The sequence below is a fragment of the Phyllobates terribilis genome, unplaced genomic scaffold, assembly GCF_046119375.1.
Source record: "Phyllobates terribilis strain yellow unplaced genomic scaffold, ASM4611937v1 Scaffold_1651__1_contigs__length_237130, whole genome shotgun sequence".
Classification (NCBI taxonomy): domain Eukaryota; kingdom Metazoa; phylum Chordata; class Amphibia; order Anura; family Dendrobatidae; genus Phyllobates; species Phyllobates terribilis.
This window is the reverse complement of record NW_027364411.1, coordinates 49,469-71,002: the sequence shown is the minus strand read 5'-3', so window position 1 is coordinate 71,002 and position 21,534 is coordinate 49,469. Positions and strand designations below refer to the sequence as shown.

General features: G+C 54.0%; 1 protein-coding gene across 1 annotated transcript in view; it reads right to left on the bottom strand.

The window, feature by feature from the left end:
- The window catches only part of LOC141245017 (solute carrier organic anion transporter family member 1B3-like), a gene marked incomplete at its 3' end in the record, with an annotated part of 189,796 nt that overhangs the window by 142,119 nt on the left and 26,143 nt on the right, over positions 1 to 21,534 (bottom strand). Inside the window, exon 2 of the mRNA XM_073669030.1 lies at positions 13,460 to 13,628. The remainder of the gene's footprint in view (positions 1 to 13,459; positions 13,629 to 21,534) is intronic.

The following is a 21,534-nucleotide window of genomic DNA, read 5'->3' as shown; positions in this document are numbered from 1 at the left end:
GTGAAGCGCTAGGACTGAGGACATATCCCGGGGTGAAGCGCTAGGACTGAGGACACATCCCGGGGTGAAACGCTAGGACTGAGGACACATCCCGGGGTGAAACGCTAGGACTGAGGACACATCCCGGGGTGAAACGCCAGGACTGAGAACACATCCCGGGGTGAAGCGCTAGGACTGAGGACACATCCCCGGGTGAAACGCTAGGACTGAGGACACATCCCGGGGTGAAGCGCCAGTACTGAGGACACATCCCCGGGTGAAACGCTAGGGCTGAGGACACATCCCGGGGTGAAGCTCTAGGACTGAGGACACATCCCGGGGTGAAGCGCTAGGACTGAGGACACATCCCGGGGTGAATCATTAGGACTGAGGACACATCCCTGGGTGAAGCGCTAGGACTGAGGACATATCCCGGGGTGAAGCGCTAGGACTGAGGACACATCCCGGGGTGAAACGCTAGGACTGAGGACACATCCCGGGGTGAAACGCTAGGACTGAGGACACATCCCGGGGTGAAACGCCAGGACTGAGAACACATCCCGGGGTGAAGCGCTAGGACTGAGGACACATCCCCGGGTGAAACGCTAGGACTGAGGACACATCCCGGGGTGAAGCGCCAGTACTGAGGACACATCCCCGGGTGAAACGCTAGGGCTGAGGACACATCCCGGGGTGAAGCTCTAGGACTGAGGACACATCCCGGGGTGAAGCACTAGGACTGAGGACACATCCCGGGGTGAAGCGCCAGGACTGAGGACACATCCCGGGGTGAAGCGCTAGGACTGAGGACACATCCCGGGGTGAAGCGCTAGGACTGAGGACACATCCCGGGGTGAATCATTAGGACTGAGGACACATCCCGGGGTGAAGCGCTAGGACTGAGGACACATCCCGGGGTGAAGCGCTAGGACTGAGGACACATCCCGGGGTGAAACTCTAGGACTGAGGACACATCCTGGGGTGAAGCCCTAGGACTGAAGACACATCCCGGGGTGAAGCGCTAGGACTGTGGACACATCCTGGGGTAAAGCCCTAGGACTGAGGACACATCCCGGGGTGAAGCGCCAGGACTGAGGACACATCCCGGGGTGAAGCGCCAGGACTGAGGACACATCCCGGGGTGAAGCGCTAGGACTGAGGACACATCCCGACGTGAAGCCCTAGGACTGAGGACATATCCTGGGGTGAAGTGCTAGGACTGAGGACACATCCCGGGGTGAATCATTAGGACTGAGGACACATCCCTGGGTGAAGCGCTAGGACTGAGGACATATCCCGGGGTGAAGCGCTAGGACTGAGGACACATCACGGGGTGAATCGCTAGGACTGAGGACACATCCCGGGGTGAAGCGCTAGGACTGAGGACACATCCCGGGGTGAATCATTAGGACTGAGGACACATCCCTGGGTGAATCGCTAGGACTGAGGACACATCCCGGGGTGAATCGCTAGGACTGAGGACACATCCCGGGGTGAAGCGCCAGGACTGAGGACACATCCTGGGGTGAATCGCTAGTACTGAGGACACATCCCGGGGTGAAACGCTAGGACTGAGGACACATCCCGGGGTGAAACGCTAGGACTGAGGACACATCCCGGGGTGAAGCGCCAGGGCTGAGAACACATCCCGGGGTGAAGCGCTAGGACTGAGGACACATCCCGGGGTGAATCATTAGGACTGAGGACACATCCCTGGGTGAAGCGCTAGGACTGAGGACACATCCCGGGGTGAATCGCTAGGACTGAGGACACATCCCGGGGTGAAGCGCTAGGACTGAGGACACATCCCGGGGTGAATCATTAGGACTGAGGACACATCCCTGGGTGAAGCGCTAGGACTGAGGACACATCCCGGGGTGAAGCGTCAGGACTGAGGACACATCCTGGGGTGAATCGCTAGAACTGAGGACACATCCCGGGGTGAAACGCTAGGACTGAGGACACATCCCGGGGTGAAACGCTAGGACTGAGGACACATCCCGGGGTGAAACGCTAGGACTGAGGACACATCCCGGGGTGAAACGCTAGGACTGAGGACACATCCCGGGGTGAAACGCCAGGACTGAGAACACATCCCGGGGTGAAGCGCTAGGACTGAGGACACATCCCCGGGTGAAACGCTAGGACTGAGGACACATCCCGGGGTGAAGCGCCAGGACTGAGGACACATCCCCGGGTGAAACGCTAGGGCTGAGGACACATCCCGGGGTGAAGCTCTAGGACTGAGGACACATCCCGGGGTGAAGCGCTAGGACTGAGGACACATTCCGGGGTGAATCATTAGGACTGAGGACACATCCCGGGGTGAAGCGCTAGGACTGAGGACACATCCCGGGGTGAAGCGCTAGGACTGAGGACACATCCCAGGGTGAATCTCTAGGACTGAGGACACATCTCGGGGTGAAGCGCCAGAACTGAGGACACATCCCGGGGTGAAGCGCCAGGACTGAGGACACATGCCTGGGTGAAGCGCCAGGACTGAGGACACATCCCGGGGTGAAGCGCCAGGACTGAGGACACATCCCGGGGTGAAGCGCGAGGACTGAGGACACATCCCGGGGTGAAGCGCCAGGACTGAGGACACATCCCGGGGTGAAGCACTAGGGCTGAGGACACATCCCGGGGTGAAGCACTAGGACTGAGGACACATCCCGGGGTGAATCATTAGGACTGAGGACACATCCCGGGGTGAAGCGCCAGGACTGAGGACACATCCCGGGGTGAAGCGCTAGGACTGAGGACACATCCCGGGGTGAAGCGCTAGGACTGAGGACACATCCCGGGGTGAATCATTAGGACTGAGGACACATCCCGGGGTGAAGCGCTAGGACTGAGGACACATCCCTGGGTGAAGCGCTAGGACTGAGGACACATCCCGGGGTGAAGTGCTAGGACTGAGGACACATCCCGGGGTGAAGCGCTAGGACTGAGGACACATCCCGGGGTGAAGCGCTAGGACTGAGGACACATCCCGGGGTGAAGCTCTAGGACTGAGGACACATCCCGGGGTGAAGCACTAGGACTGAGGACACATCCCGGGGTGAAGTGCTAGGACTGAGGACACATCCTGGGGTGAAGCCCTAGGACTGAAGACACATCCCAGGGTGAAGCGCTAGGACTGTGGACACATCCCGGGGTAAAGCCCTAGGACTGAGGACACATCCCGGGGTGAAGCGCCAGGACTGAGGACACATCCCGGGGTGAAGCGCTAGGACTGAGGACACATCCGGGGGTGAAGCCCTAGGACTGAAGACACATCCCGGGGTGAAGCGCTAGGACTGTGGACACATCCCGGCGTAAAGCCCTAGGACTGAGGACACATCCCGGGGTGAAGCGCCAGGACTGAGGAGACATCCCGGGGTGAAGCGCCAGGACTGAGGACACATCCCGGAGTGAAGCGCCAGGACTGAGGACACATCCCGACGTGAAGACCTAGGACTGAGGACACATCCCGGGGTGAAGTGTTAGGACTGAGGACACATCCTGGGGTGAAGCCCTAGGACTGAAGACACATCCCGGGGTGAAGCGCTAGGACTGTGGACACATCCTGGGGTGAAGTGCTAGGACTGAGGACACATCCCGGGGTGAATCGCTAGGACTGAGGACACATCCCGGGGTGAAGCGCTAGGACTGAGGACACATCCCGGGGTGAATCATTAGGACTGAGGACACATCCCTGGGTGAAGCGCTAGGACTGAGGACACACCCCGGGGTGAATCGCTAGGACTGAGGACACATCCCGGGGTGAAGCGCCAGGACTGAAGCCACATCCTGGGGTGAATCGCTAGGACTGAGGACACATCCCGGGGTGAAGTGCTAGGACTGAGGACATATCTCGGGGTGAAGTGCTAGGACTGAGGACACATCCCGGGGTGAAACGCCAGTACTGAGAACACATCCCAGGGTGAAGCGCTAGGACTGAGGACACATCCCCGGGTGAAACGCTAGGACTGAGGACACATCCCGGGGTGAAGCGCCAGGACTGAGGACACATCCCCGGGTGAAACGCTAGGGCTGAGGACACATCCCGGGGTGAAGCTCTAGGACTGAGGACACATCCCGGGGTGAAGCGCTAGGACTGAGGACACATCCCGGGGTGAATCATTAGGACTGAGGACACATCCCGGGGTGAAGCGCTAGGACTGAGGACACATCCCGGGGTGAAGCGCTAGGACTGAGGACACATCCCGGGGTGAAGCGCTAGGACTGAGGACACATCCCGGGGTGAAGCACTAGGGCTGAGGACACATCCCGGGGTGAAGCACTAGGACTGAGGACACATCCCGGGGTGAAGCGCCAGGACTGAGGACACATCCCGGGGTGAAGCGCTAGGACTGAGGACACATCCCGGGGTGAAGCGCTAGGACTGAGGACACATCCCGGGGTGAATCATTAGGACTGAGGACACATCCCGGGGTGAAGCGCTAGGACTGAGGACACATCCCTGGGTGAAGCGCTAGGACTGAGGACACATCCCGGGGTGAAGTGCTAGGACTGAGGACACATCCCGGGGTGAAGCCCTAAGACTGAGGACACATCCCGGGGTGAAGCGCTAGGACTGAGGACACATCCCGGGGTGAAGCTCTAGGACTGAGGACACATCCCGGGGTGAAGCACTAGGACTGAGGACACATCCCGGGGTGAAGTGCTAGGACTGAGGACACATCCTGGGGTGAAGCCCTAGGACTGAAGACACATCCCAGGGTGAAGCGCTAGGACTGTGGACACATCCCGGGGTAAAGCCCTAGGACTGAGGACACATCCCGGGGTGAAGCGCCAGGACTGAGGACACATCCCGGGGTGAAGCGCTAGGACTGAGGACACATCCGGGGGTGAAGCCCTAGGACTGAAGACACATCCCGGGGTGAAGCGCTAGGACTGTGGACACATCCCGGCGTAAAGCCCTAGGACTGAGGACACATCCCGGGGTGAAGCGCCAGGACTGAGGAGACATCCCGGGGTGAAGCGCCAGGACTGAGGACACATCCCGGGGTGAAGCGCCAGGACTGAGGACACATCCCGACGTGAAGCCCTAGGACTGAGGACACATCCCGGGGTGAAGCGCTAGGACTGAGGACACATCCCGGGGTGAATCATTAGGACTGAGGACACATCCCTGGGTGAAGCGCTAGGACTGAGGACATATCCCGGGGTGAAGCGCTAGGACTGAGGACACATCCCGGGGTGAATCGCTAGGACTGAGGACACATCCCGGGGTGAAGCGCTAGGACTGAGGACACATCCCGGGGTGAATCATTAGGACTGAGGACACATCCCTGGGTGAAGCGCTAGGACTGAGGACACATCCCGGGGTGAATCGCTAGGACTGAGGACACATCCCGGGGTGAAGCGCCAGGACTGAGGACACATCCTGGGGTGAAGTGCTAGGACTGAGGACACATCCCGGGGTGAATCATTAGGACTGAGGACACATCCCTGGGTGAAGCGCTAGGACTGAGGACATATCCCGGGGTGAAGCGCTAGGACTGAGGACACATCCCGGGGTGAAACGCTAGGACTGAGGACACATCCCGGGGTGAAACGCTAGGACTGAGGACACATCCCGGGGTGAAACGCCAGGACTGAGAACACATCCCGGGGTGAAGCGCTAGGACTGAGGACACATCCCCGGGTGAAACGCTAGGACTGAGGACACATCCCGGGGTGAAGCGCCAGTACTGAGGACACATCCCCGGGTGAAACGCTAGGGCTGAGGACACATCCCGGGGTGAAGCTCTAGGACTGAGGACACATCCCGGGGTGAAGCGCTAGGACTGAGGACACATCCCGGGGTGAATCATTAGGACTGAGGACACATCCCGGGGTGAAGCGCTAGGACTGAGGACACATCCCGGGGTGAAGCGCTAGTACTGAGGACACATCCCGGGGTGAAGCGCTAGGACTGAGGACACATCCCAGGGTGAATCTCTAGGACTGAGGACACATCTCGGGGTGAAGCGCCAGAACTGAGGACACATCCCGGGGTGAAGCGCCAGGACTGAGGACACATGCCGGGGTGAAGCGCCAGGACTGAGGACACATCCCGGGGTGAAGCGCCAGGACTGAGGACACATCCCGGGGTGAAGCGCTAGGACTGAGGACACATCCCGGGGTGAAGCGCCAGGACTGAGGACACATCCCGGGGTGAAGCACTAGGGCTGAGGACACATCCCGGGGTGAAGCACTAGGACTGAGGACACATCCCGGGGTGAAGCGCCAGGACTGAGGACACATCCCGGGGTGAAGCGCTAGGACTGAGGACACATCCCGGGGTGAAGCGCTAGGACTGAGGACACATCCCCGGGTGAATCATTAGGACTGAGGACACATCCTAGGGTGAAGCGCTAGGACTGAGGACACATCCCTGGGTGAAGCGCTAGGACTGAGGACACATCCTGGGGTGAAGTGCTAGGACTGAGGACACATCCCGGGGTGAAGCCCTAAGACTGAGGACACATCCCGGGGTGAAGCGCTAGGACTGAGGACACATCCCGGGGTGAAGCTCTAGGACTGAGGACACATCCCGGGGTGAAGCACTAGGACTGAGGACACATCCCGGGGTGAAGCACTAGGACTGAGGACACATCCCGGGGTGAAGTGTTAGGACTGAGGACACATCCTGGGGTGAAGCCCTAGGACTCAAGACACATCCCGGGGTGAAGCGCTAGGACTGTGGACACATCCTGGGGTAAAGCCCTATGACTGAGGACACATCCCGGGGTGAAGCGCCAGGACTGAGGACACATCCCGGGGTGAAGCGCCAGGACTGAGGACACATCCCGGGGTGAAGCGCCAGGACTGAGGACACATCCCGACGTGAAGCCCTAGGACTGAGGACATATCCTGGGGTGAAGTGCTAGGACTGAGGACACATCCCGGGGTGAATCATTAGGACTGAGGACACATCCCTGGGTGAAGCGCTAGGACTGAGGACATATCCCGGGGTGAAGCGCTAGGACTGAGGACACATCCCGGGGTGAAGCGCCAGGACTGAGGACACATCCTGGGGTGAATCGCTAGTACTGAGGACACATCCCGGGGTGAAACGCTAGGACTGAGGACACATCCCGGGGTGAAACGCTAGGACTGAGGACACATCCCGGGGTGAAGCGCCAGGGCTGAGAACACATCCCGGGGTGAAGCGCTAGGACTGAGGACACATCCCGGGGTGAATCATTAGGACTGAGGACACATCCCTGGGTGAAGCGCTAGGACTGAGGACACATCCCGGGGTGAATCGCTAGGACTGAGGACACATCCCGGGGTGAAGCGCTAGGACTGAGGACACATCCCGGGGTGAATCGTTAGGACTGAGGACACATCCCTGGGTGAAGCGCTAGGACTGAGGACACATCCCGGGGTGAATCGCTAGGACTGAGGACACATCCCGGGGTGAAGCGCCAGGACTGAGGACACATCCTGGGGTGAATCGCTAGGACTGAGGACACATCCCGGGGTGAAACGCTAGGACTGAGGACACATCCCGGGGTGAAACGCCAGGACTGAGAACACATCCCGGGGTGAAGCGCTAGGACTGAGGACACATCCCCGGGTGAAACGCTAGGACTGAGGACACATCCCGGGGTGAAGCGCCAGGACTGAGGACACATCCCCGGGTGAAACGCTAGGGCTGAAGACACATCCCGGGGTGAAGCTCTAGGACTGAGGACACATCCCGGGGTGAAGCGCTAGGACTGAGGACACATCCCGGGGTGAATCATTAGGACTGAGGACACATCCCGGGGTGAAGCGCTAGGACTGAGGACACATCCCGGGGTGAAGCGCTAGGACTGAGGACACATCCCGGGGTGAAGCGCTAGGACTGAGGACACATCCCAGGGTGAATCTCTAGGACTGAGGACACATCTCGGGGTGAAGCGCCAGAACTGAGGACACATCCCGGGGTGAAGCGCCAGGACTGAGGACACATGCCTGGGTGAAGCGCCAGGACTGAGGACACATCCCGGGGTGAAGCGCCAGGACTGAGGACACATCCCGGGGTGAAGCGCTAGGACTGAGGACACATCCCGGGGTGAAGCGCCAGGACTGAGGACACATCCCGGGGTGAAGCGCTAGGACTGAGGACACATCCCGGGGTGAAGCGCTAGGACTGAGGACACATCCCGGGGTGAATCATTAGGACTGAGGACACATCCCGGGGTGAAGCGCTAGGACTGAGGACACATCCCGGGGTGAAGCGCTAGGACTGAGGACACATCCCGGGGTGAAGCTCTAGGACTGAGGACACATCCCGGGGTGAAGCACTAGGACTGAGGACACATCCCGGGGTGAAGTGTTAGGACTGAGGACACATCCTGGGGTGAAGCCCTAGGACTGAAGACACATCCCGGGGTGAAGCGCTAGGACTGTGGACACATCCTGGGGTAAAGCCCTAGGACTGAGGACACATCCCGGGGTGAAGCGCCAGGACTGAGGACACATCCCGGGGTGAAGCGCCAGGACTGAGGACACATCCCGGGTTGAAGCGCCAGGACTGAGGACACATCCCGACGTGAAGCCCTAGGACTGAGGACATATCCTGGGGTGAAGTGCTAGGACTGAGGACACATCCCGGGGTGAATCATTAGGACTGAGGACACATCCCTGGGTGAAGCGCTAGGACTGAGGACATATCCCGGGGTGAAGCGCTAGGACTGAGGACACATCCCGGGGTGAATCGCTAGGACTGAGGACACATCCCGGGGTGAAGCGCTAGGACTGAGGACACATCCCGGGGTGAATCATTAGGACTGAGGACACATCCCTGGGTGAAGCGCTAGGACTGAGGACACATCCCTGGGTGAAGCGCTAGGACTGAGGACACATCCCGGGGTGAATCGCTAGGACTGAGGACACATCCCGGGGTGAAGCGCCAGGACTGAGGACACATCCTGGGGTGAATCGCTAGTACTGAGGACACATCCCGGGGTGAAACGCTAGGACTGAGGACACATCCCGGGGTGAAACGCTAGGACTGAGGACACATCCCGGGATGAAGCGCCAGGGCTGAGAAAACATCCCGGGGTGAAGCGCTAGGACTGAGGACACATCCCGGGGTGAATCATTAGGACTGAGGACACATCCCTGGGTGAAGCGCTAGGACTGAGGACACATCCCGGGGTGTAGCGCCAGGACTGAGGACACATCCCAGGGTGAAGCGCTAGGACTGAGGACACATCCCGGGGTGAAGCGCTAGGACTGAGGACACATCCCAGGGTGAAGCGCCAGGACTGAGGACACATCCCGGGGTGAAGCGCCAGGACTGAGGACACATCCCGACGTGAAGCCCTAGGACTGAGGACATATCCTGGGGTGAAGTGCTAGGACTGAGGACACATCCCGGGGTGAATCATTAGGACTGAGGACACATCCCTGGGTGAAGCGCTAGGACTGAGGACATATCCCGGGGTGAAGCGCTAGGACTGAGGACACATCCCGGGGTGAATCGCTAGGACTGAGGACACATCCCGGGGTGAAGCGCTAGGACTGAGGACACATCCCGGGGTGAATCATTAGGACTGAGGACACATCCCTGGGTGAAGCGCTAGGACTGAGGACACATCCCTGGGTGAAGCGCTAGGACTGAGGACACATCCCGGGGTGAATCGCTAGGACTGAGGACACATCCCGGGGTGAAGCGCCAGGACTGAGGACACATCCTGGGGTGAATCGCTAGTACTGAGGACACATCCCGGGGTGAAACGCTAGGACTGAGGACACATCCCGGGGTGAAACGCTAGGACTGAGGACACATCCCGGGATGAAGCGCCAGGGCTGAGAAAACATCCCGGGGTGAAGCGCTAGGACTGAGGACACATCCCGGGGTGAATCATTAGGACTGAGGACACATCCCTGGGTGAAGCGCTAGGACTGAGGACACATCCCGGGGTGAATCGCTAGGACTGAGGACACATCCCGGGGTGAAGCGCTAGGACTGAGGACACATCCCGGGGTGAATCATTAGGACTGAGGACACATCCCTGGGTGAAGCGCTAGGACTGAGGACACATCCCGGGGTGAATCGCTAGGACTGAGGACACATCCCGGGGTGAAGCGTCAGGACTGAGGACACATCCTGGGGTGAAACGCTAGGACTGAGGACACATCCCGGGGTGAAACGCTAGGACTGAGGACACATCCCGGGGTGAAACGCCAGGACTGAGAACACATCCCGGGGTGAAGCGCTAGGACTGAGGACACATCCCCGGGTGAAACGCTAGGACTGAGGACACATCCCGGGGTGAAGCGCCAGGACTGAGGACACATCCCCGGGTGAAACGCTAGGGCTGAGGACACATCCCGGGGTGAAGCTCTAGGACTGAGGACACATCCCGGGGTGAAGCGCTAGGACTGAGGACACATTCCGGGGTGAATCATTAGGACTGAGGACACATCCCGGGGTGAAGCGCTAGGACTGAGGACACATCCCGGGGTGAAGCGCTAGGACTGAGGACACATCCCAGGGTGAATCTCTAGGACTGAGGACACATCTCGGGGTGAAGCGCCAGAACTGAGGACACATCCCGGGGTGAAGCGCTAGGACTGAGGACACATCCCGGGGTGAAGCGCCAGGACTGAGGACACATCCCGGGGTGAAGCACTAGGGCTGAGGACACATCCCGGGGTGAAGCACTAGGACTGAGGACACATCCCGGGGTGAATCATTAGGACTGAGGACACATCCCGGGGTGAAGCGCCAGGACTGAGGACACATCCCGGGGTGAAGCGCTAGGACTGAGGACACATCCCGGGGTGAAGCGCTAGGACTGAGGACACATCCCGGGGTGAATCATTAGGACTGAGGACACATCCCGGGGTGAAGCGCTAGGACTGAGGACACATCCCTGGGTGAAGCGCTAGGACTGAGGACACATCCCGGGGTGAAGTGCTAGGACTGAGGACACATCCCGGGGTGAAGCCCTAAGACTGAGGACACATCCCGGGGTGAAGCGCTAGGACTGAGGACACATCCCGGGGTGAAGCTCTAGGACTGAGGACACATCCCGGGGTGAAGCACTAGGACTGAGGACACATCCCGGGGTGAAGTGCTAGGACTGAGTACACATCCTGGGGTGAAGCCCTAGGACTGAAGACACATCCCAGGGTGAAGCGCTAGGACTGTGGACACATCCCGGGGTAAAGCCCTAGGACTGAGGACACATCCCGGGGTGAAGCGCCAGGACTGAGGACACATCCCGGGGTGAAGCGCTAGGACTGAGGACACATCCGGGGGTGAAGCCCTAGGACTGAAGACACATCCCGGGGTGAAGCGCTAGGACTGTGGACACATCCCGGCGTAAAGCCCTAGGACTGAGGACACATCCCGGGGTGAAGCGCCAGGACTGAGGACACATCCTGGGGTGAATCGCTAGGACTGAGGACACATCCCGGGGTGAAACGCTAGGACTGAGGACACATCCCGGGGTGAAACGCTAGGACTGAGGACACATCCCGGGGTGAAACGCCAGGACTGAGAACACATCCCGGGGTGAAGCGCTAGGACTGAGGACACATCCCCGGGTGAAACGCTAGGACTGAGGACACATCCCGGGGTGAAGCGCCAGGACTGAGGACACATCCCCGGGTGAAACGCTAGGGCTGAGGACACATCCCGGGGTGAAGCTCTAGGACTGAGGACACATCCCGGGGTGAAGCGCTAGGACTGAGGACACATCCCGGGGTGAATCATTAGGACTGAGGACACATCCCGGGGTGAAGCGCTAGGACTGAGGACACATCCCGGGGTGAAGCGCTAGGACTGAGGACACATCCCGGGGTGAAGCGCTAGGACTGAGGACACATCCCAGGGTGAATCTCTAGGACTGAGGACACATCTCGGGGTGAAGCGCCAGAACTGAGGACACATCCCGGGGTGAAACGCCAGGACTGAGGACACATGCCGGGGTGAAGCGCCAGGACTGAGGACACATCCCGGGGTGAAGCGCCAGGACTGAGGACACATTCCGGGGTGAAGCGCTAGGACTGAGGACACATCCCGGGGTGAAGCGCCAGGACTGAGGACACATCCCGGAGTGAAGCACTAGGGCTGAGGACACATCCCGGGGTGAAGCACTAGGACTGAGGACACATCCCGGGGTGAAGCGCCAGGACTGAGGACACATCCCGGGGTGAAGCGCTAGGACTGAGGACACATCCCGGGGTGAAGCGCTAGGACTGAGGACACATCCCGGGGTGAATCATTAGGACTGAGGACACATCCCGGGGTGAAGCGCTAGGACTGAGGACACATCCCTGGGTGAAGCGCTAGGACTGAGGACACATCCTGGGGTGAAGTGCTAGGACTGAGGACACATCCCGGGGTGAAGCCCTAAGACTGAGGACACATCCCGGGGTGAAGCGCTAGGACTGAGGACACATCCCGGGGTGAAGCTCTAGGACTGAGGACACATCCCGGGGTGAAGCTCTAGGACTGAGGACACATCCCGGGGTGAAGCGCTAGGACTGTGGACACATCCTGGGGTAAAGCCCTAGGACTGAGGACACATCCCGGGGTGAAGCGCCAGGACTGAGGACACATCCCGGGGTGAAGCGCCAGGACTGAGGACACATCCCGGGGTGAAGCGCCAGGACTGAGGACACATCCCGGGGTGAAGCGCCAGGACTGAGGACACATCCCGGGGTGAAGCGCCAGGACTGAGGACACATCCCGGGGTGAATCTCTAGGACTGAGGACACATCCCGGGGTGAAGCCCTAGGACTGAGGACACATCCTGGAAAATAGCCATTTTGTACTATACCGAGGGGCCTTTCCTCTAAGAATCCTCCGCCTGTTGCCCCGCAATGTTTCCCTGTATCAGCTGTAGTAGCGCCTCCGTCTCTGCAGGTTATCTCGCTGTGTGCATTCCTCTTTAGCTGTTGTGAGGATTTGATAATCCAGAAGGAAGACGGCCATGGTGATAAACTGACAGCGGGCAATTCTGTGACAATCAACATATCGCCCAAAAGTATAGGTGACGTGTGTGTGGAATAAAGGCGAAGAGGTGGACATAAATCAGTCACATCAAAACGTGATCGGTAGAGCTCCTGCTGCGGAAAGCTGGGGACGGGCTGATATAACACAGACAGGAGGTCTCACCCTCCGGGAGTGGTGGGACTTCTCTGATTTCGCAGAGTAGAGCTACCGGCTCTGGAGCGCCCACCACTCTCCTCTGTGTCTCAGTCCTGCTCTTAGGTGCGCCATTCTTATTGCTCCCCCAGTTCCCAATTCTGGAGGGTCCCAGCTGAAGATACTGGAACAGTACAGGGGCCCCTCAGTAAAGAGCCCACCCAAAACATCCGCCCAATAATTGTGAGCTTTGACGCTCATCACCTTCCAGGGTCAGGGCAAAGATAATTAGAAGGAGCCGTTGCCCTCCACCTTTGGTGGGCCGCCCCTGAACCCCCCAGATTATGGAGCCTCCAAATGTCTCCAATCATATAAGTAAGGAGGAGTCCTTACCTGTGCGGCTGTGCTGGCTCCATGCAGGGTCTGCACCAGGATGAGCTCCCCACAGCTGTTGTAATCAGGTATCAGTAATGATTAACTCGTCCTGCCCCGAGATCCAGTGCCACACATCCATCCAAACTCAGATTCTTCTCATTGTCAGTGCAAATGGAGGATTAGTGATCTGTATGGGTGACGTATACGAGGGAGACATGTATGTGTGACATATAGGAGGTGACATGTATGTGTGACATAGGGGGGGACATGTATGTATGACATAGGGGGGGTGACATTACAGTACAGACCAAAAGTTTGGACACACCTTCTGATTTAAAGATTTTTCTGTATTTTCATGACTATGATAATTGTACATTCACACTGAAGGCATCAAAACTATGAATTAACACATGTGGAATTATATACTTAACAAAAAAGTGTGAAACAGCTGAAAATATGTCTTATATTCTAGGGTCTTCACAGTAGCCACCTTTTGCTTTGATGACTGCTTTGCACACTCTTGGCATTCTCTTGATGAGCTTCAAGAGGTAGTCACCGGAAATGGTCTTCCAACAATCTTGAAGGAGTTCCTGCGATTTCTGAGGCTGGTGACTCGGATAAACTTATCCTCAGAAGCAGAGGTGACTCTTGGTCTTCCTTTCCTGGGGCGGTCCTCATGTGAGCCAGTTTCTTTGTAGCGCTTGATGGCTTTTGCAACTACACTTGGGGACACTTTCAAAGTTTTCCCAATTTTTCGGACTGACTAACCTTCATTTCTTAAAGTAATGATGGCCACTCGTTTTTCTTTACTTAGCTGATGTTTTCTTGCCATAATACAAATTCTAACAGTCTATTCAGTAGGACTATCAGCTGTGTATCCACCAGACTTCTGCACAACACAACTGATGGTCCCAACCCCATTTATAAGGCAAGAAATCCCACTCATTAAACCTGACAGGGCACACCTGTGAAGTGAAAACCATTTCCGGTGACTACCTCTTGAAGCTCATCAAGAGAATGCCAAGAGTGTGCAAAGCAGTCATCAAAGCAAAAGGGGGCTACTGTGAAGACCCTAGAATATAAGACATATTTTCAGTAGTTTCACACTTTTTTGTTAAGTATATAATTCCACATGTGTTAATTCATAGTTTTGATGCCTTCAGTGTGAATGTACAATTATCATAGTCAGGAAAATACAGAAAAATCTTTAAATGAGAAGGTGTGTCCAAACTTTTGGTCTGTATTGTATATATACACTGCACAGTACCACTCCTCCTGTATATATACACTGCACAGTACCACTCCTCCTGTATATATACACTGCACAGTACCACTCCTCCTGTATATATACACTGCACTGTACCACTCCTCCTGTATATATACACTGCACAGTACCACTCCTCTTGTCCTGTATATATACACTGCACAGTACCACTCCTCCTGTCCTGTATATATACACTGCACAGTACCACTCCTCCTGTCCTGTATATATACACTGCACAGTACCACTCCTCCTGTCCTGTATATATACACTGCACAGTACCACTCCACCTGTCCTGTATATATACACTGCACAGTACCACTCCTCCTGTCCTGTATATATACACTGCACAGTACCACTCCTCCTGTCCTGTATATATACACTGCACAGTACCACTCCCCCTGTATATATACACTGCACAGTACCACTCCTCCTGTATATATACACTGCACAGTACCACTCCTCCTGTATATATACACTGCACAGTACCACTCCTCCTGTCCTGTATATATACACTGCACAGTACCACTCCTCCTGTCCTGTATATATACACTGCACAGTACCACTCCTCCTGTCCTGTATATATACACTGCACAGTACTACTCCTCCTGTCCTGTATATATACACTGCACAGTACCACTCCTCCTGTCCTGTATATATACACTGCACAGTACCACTCCTCCTGTCCTGTATATATACACTGCACAGTACCACTCCTCCTGTCCTATATATATATACACTGCACAGTACCACTCCTCCTGTATATACACTGCACAGTACCACTCCTCCTGTATATATACACTGCACAGTACCACTCCTCCTGTATATATACACTGCACAGTACCACTCCTCCTGTCCTGTATATATACACTGCACAGTACCACTCTTCCTGTATATATACACTGCACAGTATCACTCCTCCTGTCCTGTATATATACACTGCACAGTACCACTCCTCCTGTATATATACACTGCACAGTACCACTCCTCCTGTCCTGTATATATACACTGCACAGTACCACTCTTCCTGTATATATACACTGCACAGTACCACTCCTCCTGTATATATACAGTCATGGCCAAAAGTATTGAGAATGAGACAAATAGTAATTTTTCCAAAGTTTACTGCTTCATTTTTTGTAATGGCAATTTGCATATACTCCTGAATGTGAAAGAGTGATCAGCTTAACAGCAATTACTGTACTTGCAAAGTCAATATTTACCCAGAAAATGAACTTTAACCCCCAAAACACATTTCAACATCATTGCAGTCCTGCCTTAAAAGGAGCAGCTAACATCGTTTTAGTGATTGATCCATTAACACAGGTGTGGGCGTTGATGAGGACAGGGCTGGCGATCAATCAGTCATGATTAAGTAAGAATGACATCACTAGACACTTTAAAAGGAGGCTGGTTCTTGGTATCATTGTTTCTCTTCAGTTAACCATGGTTATCTCTAAAGAAACACGTGCAGCCATCATTGCACTGCACAAAAATGGCCTAACAGGGAAGAGTATCGCAGCTACAAAGATTGCACCTCAGTCAACAATCTATCGCATCATCAAGAACTTCAAGGAGAGAGCTTCCATTGTTGTCAAAAAGGCTCCAGGGCGCCCAAGAAAGACCAGCAAGCGCCAGGACCGTATCTTAAAACTGTTTCAGCTGCGGGATCGGACTACCAGCAGTGCCGAGCTTGCTCAGGAATGGCAGCAGGCTGGTGTGAGTGCTTCTGCACGCACTGTGAGGCGGAGACTCTTTGAGCAAGTGCTGGTTTCAAGGAGGGCAGCAAAGAAGCCACTTCTCTCCAGAAAAAACATCAGGGACCGACTGATATTCTGCAAAAGGTACAGGGAGTGGACTGCTGAGGACTGGGTCAAAGTCATTTTCTCTGATGAATCCCCTTTTCGATTGTTTGAGACATCTGGAAAACAGCTTATTCGGAGAAGAAGAGGTGAGCGCTACCACCAGTCTTGTCTCATGCCAACAGTAAAGCATCCTGAAACCATTCATGTGTGGGGTTGCTTCTCAGCCAAGGGAATCGGCTCACTCACAGTCTTGCCTAAAAACACAGCCATGAATAAAGAATGGTACCAGAATGTCCTCCAAGAGCAACTTCTCCCAACCGTCCAAGAGCAGTTTGGCGCCCAACAATGCCTTTTCCAGCATGATGGAGCACCTTGCCATAAAGCAAAGGTGATAACTAAATGGCTCATGGAACAAAACATAGAGATTTTGGGTCCATGGCCTGGAAACTCCCCAGATCTTAATCCCATTGAGAACTTGTGGTCAATCATCAAGAGACGGGTGGACAAACAAAAACCAACAAATTCTGGCAAAATGCAAGCATTGATTATGCAAGAATGGACTGCTATCAGTCAGGATTTGGTCCAAAAGTTGATTGAGAGCAGCCAGGGAGAATTACAGAGGTCTTGAAGAAGAAGGGGCAACACTGCAAATATTGACTTGCAGCATTAACTCATTCTAACTGTCAATATAACCTATTGGTCCTCATAATATTATTGCAATTATATTTCTGTATGTGATATAAACATCAGACAAACACTAATAAAAACCAGAGGCCAGCAGATCATGTGAAAATATAATTTTGGTGTCATTCTCAAAACTTTTGGCCATGACTGTACACTGCACAGTACCACTCCTCCTGTATATATACACTGCACAGTACCACTCCTCCTGTCCTGTATATATACACTGCACAGTACCACTCCTCCTGTATATACACTGCACAGTACCACTCCTCCTGTATATATACACTGCACAGTACCACTCCTCCAGTCCTGTATATATACACTGCACAGTACAGCTCCTCCTGTATATATACACTGCACAGTACCACTCCTCCTGTCCTGTATATATACACTGCACAGTACCACTCCTCCAGTATATATACACTGCACAGTACCACTCCTCCTGTCCTATATATATACACTGCACAGTACCACTCCTCCTGTCCTGTATATATACACTGCACAGTACCACTCCTCCTGTCCTGTATATATACACTGCACAGTACCACTCCTCCTGTCCTGTATATATACACTGCACAGTACCACTCCTCCTGTATATATATATACACTGCACAGTACCACTCCTCCTGTATATATACACTGCACAGTACAGCTCCTCCTGTATATATACTGCACAGTACCACTCCTCCTGTATATATACACTGCACAGTACCACTCCTCCTGTATATATACACTGCACAGTACCACTCCTCCTGTATATATACACTGCACAGTACCACTCCTCCTGTATATATACACTGCACAGTACCGCTCCTCCTGTATATATACCCTGCACAGTACCACTCCTCCTGTATATATACACTGCACAGTACCACTCCTCCTGTCCTGTATATATACACTGCACAGTACCACTCCTCCTGTCCTGTATATCTACACTGCACAGTACCACTCCTCCTGTCCTGTATATATACACTGCACAGTACCACTCCTCCTGTCCTGTATATATACACTGCACAGTACCACTCCTCCTGTCCTGTATATATACACTGCACAGTACCACTCCTCCTGTCCTGTATATATACACTGCACAGTACCACTCCTCCTGTATATATATATACACTGCACAGTACCACTCCTCCTGTATATATACACTGCACAGTACAGCTCCTCCTGTATATATACTGCACAGTACAGCTCCTCCTGTATATATACACTGCACAGTACAGCTCCTCCTGTATATATACACTGCACAGTACAGCTCCTCCTGTATATATACTGCACAGTACCACTCCTCCTGTATATATACACTGCACAGTACAGCTCCTCCTGTATATATACTGCACAGTACAGCTCCTCCTGTATATATACACTGCACAGTACCACTCCTCCTGTATATATACACTGCACAGTACCACTCCTCCTGTATATATACACTGCACAGTACCACTCCTCCTGTATATATACACTGCACAGTACCACTCCTCCTGTATATATACACTGCACAGTACCACTCCTCCTGTATATATACACTGCACAGTACCACTCCTCCTGTATATATACACTGCACAGTACCACTCCTCCTGTATATATACACTGCACAGTACCACTCCTCCTGTATATATACACTGCACAGTACCACTCCTCCTGTATATATACACTGCACAGTACAGCTCCTCCTGTATATATACACTGCACAGTACAGCTCCTCCTGTATATATACACTGCACAGTACCACTCCTCCTGTATATATACACTGCACAGTACCACTCCTCCTGTATATATACACTGCACAGTACCTCTCCTCCTGTCCTGTATATATACACTGCACAGTACCACTCCTCCTGTATATATACACTGCACAGTACCACTCCACCTGTATATATACACTGCACAGTACCACTCCTCCTGTATATATACACTGCACAGTACCTCTCCTCCTGTCCTGTATATATACACTGCACAGTACCACTCCTCCTGTATATATACACTGCACAGTACCACTCCACCTGTATATATACACTGCACAGTACCACTCCACCTGTATATATACACTGCACAGTACCACTCCACCTGTATATATACACTGCACAGTACCACTCCTCCTGTATATATACACTGCACAGTACCACTCCTCCTGTATATATACACTGCACAGTACCACTCCTCCTGTATATATACACTGCACAGTACACTCCTCCTGTCCTGTATATATACACTGCACAGTACCACTCCTCCTGTATATATACACTGCACAGTACCACTCCTCCTGTATATATACACTGCACAGTACCACTCCTCCTGTATATATACAGTACATGACAGAACAATAATACATTACAGGACACCGAACATAAGAACAAAACAAGACGACAAATCACAGAAAATAGAAACAAAATAAATCCCCCCAGGAATATATATATATATACAGGAAATAAATATTATAAAACCTATAAACCCCCGGCCCAGCTTCATTCATACTACTATACACAACCCCACACAACGCTCACACCGTCCTATATACACATAAAACACCGTCCTATATACAAGATTATATACAATAAAACACTAAACCTCATATAACGTATATACAACCGGGAACTAACACTAACCTACTGGTCCCACTGCCTGACCTTAGTCACCCCCTTACCGCACCTCATTCACACCACAGAAAACCAAAAATAACAATATATACAATAGTGACATGGACAATTTATTTTTTTTTTTTATATTTTATATTTTTTTTGTAATTTTTTAATATATACATAAAACACAGACCTACACTAACTATCTCGCCACCCCTGATCCAGCTCTGGCCACAAAGTTCAGGATTACTCCGAGCTAGGATCAGGCCCCAAAGTTTTTCCCCAGGCGGGGCCTGGACCAGGCCAGATCAGTCCTCTTATCACCACCGATGAAAACCCCCCCAAATCCCCCACCCAACCTAACTAAAACCCCCTATTATACATTATATACAATATATACAGAACTCAACCTACACACTCACCATCCAAGGCTCAAGTTCGATGCCGGCAAACCTTCTATTCAGGAGACAGAAATACAAAACAAAAATCTAGGGTGAAAAGACATCAGCCCACCACCAGGATATAGGAGTACTACCGGACTAAGGCACCCTGAAGGAAAAGCCCCTCCAGAGACGGGCCGCCCTCCGGGCACCCAGTCCTTCATACTCCAGAGAACGTACCTTCACCAGGTCACCTAGGATGTTCCTACAGACTTCATCTACATGGAGGATTTTACTCTGCGTCGAGACTAAAACTCGTGCGTTCCACGTGAAATACCTCACCACTGCGCTGACTATGAATAAAGTGTCTCGGTCCCTTCTCCCAAGGTCTCCGAACGCTCCATAGGCCCACCCGGCGTAGGACAGAGTAGCCAGCCGCGGCCAACCAATGGAAGCCCCCACCCTGTTGTACACCTCTGTATTAAAGGGACAATGAAGCAGGAAGTGCTCCATGCTTTCCAGCACGTTAGCACAAGCCTCACGGGGGCAATTCCTGTCCTCGGAGCTCCTGTACTTCAAATTGTCCCTCACATACAGCTTACCATGGAAGCAGCGCCATGTCAAGTCCCAGTACTTCTCGGGGATCCTGGTAGAATTTAACAAACTCAACCCAACCTCCAGATCCCGACTTGGGCAGTCTTTGAGGGCCAATGGACTCTGAAAATGAGAAAGCAAGACCCTCATATCGAGGAGTTTCCTCGGGAGGGACCTCACCTCCCACATTCCCAGACCCCACCGGCGGATCATTTTCAGAACCGGGGTAACATAAGCCGGGAGATGCCCGTGTGGTGTGCGAAGATCCTTCAATCTTCCCCCTGTCTCCCATTCCTGGAAGAAAGGCTGAAACCATCCCTTGCAGGAGAATACCCACGGAGGAGCCCTCTCTTTCCAGAGGTTTGCCACGTTCACCTTCAAGAAAGTGTTCACTAGGAACACCACGGGGTTCACCATATTCAAACCCCCTAGTCTCCTCGTGCGGTAAGTGACCTCCCGCTTGACTAGGTTCAGTCTGTTCCCCCATAACATCTGGAAGAACAGACTGTAGACCCGTGTCCAGAGAGGCTCTGGCAAGACACAGACGCTGCCCAGGTAGATTAGCAAGGGGAGCAGGAAAGCTTTGCACAGGCCAACCCTTTCCCTCAGGGTCAAAGACCAACCCCTCCATTGGTCCACTCTTTGGGCGACACCTTTGATTCTGCCTTCCCAGTTTTTCGTGGGGTAATCACCCTGGCCGAATTCGATGCCCAGGACTTTGGCATGTTCTTGGGGTTCGGGGAGGGTGTCCGGAAGATCAAACCCGGGATCTCCGCCTCCCAGCCAG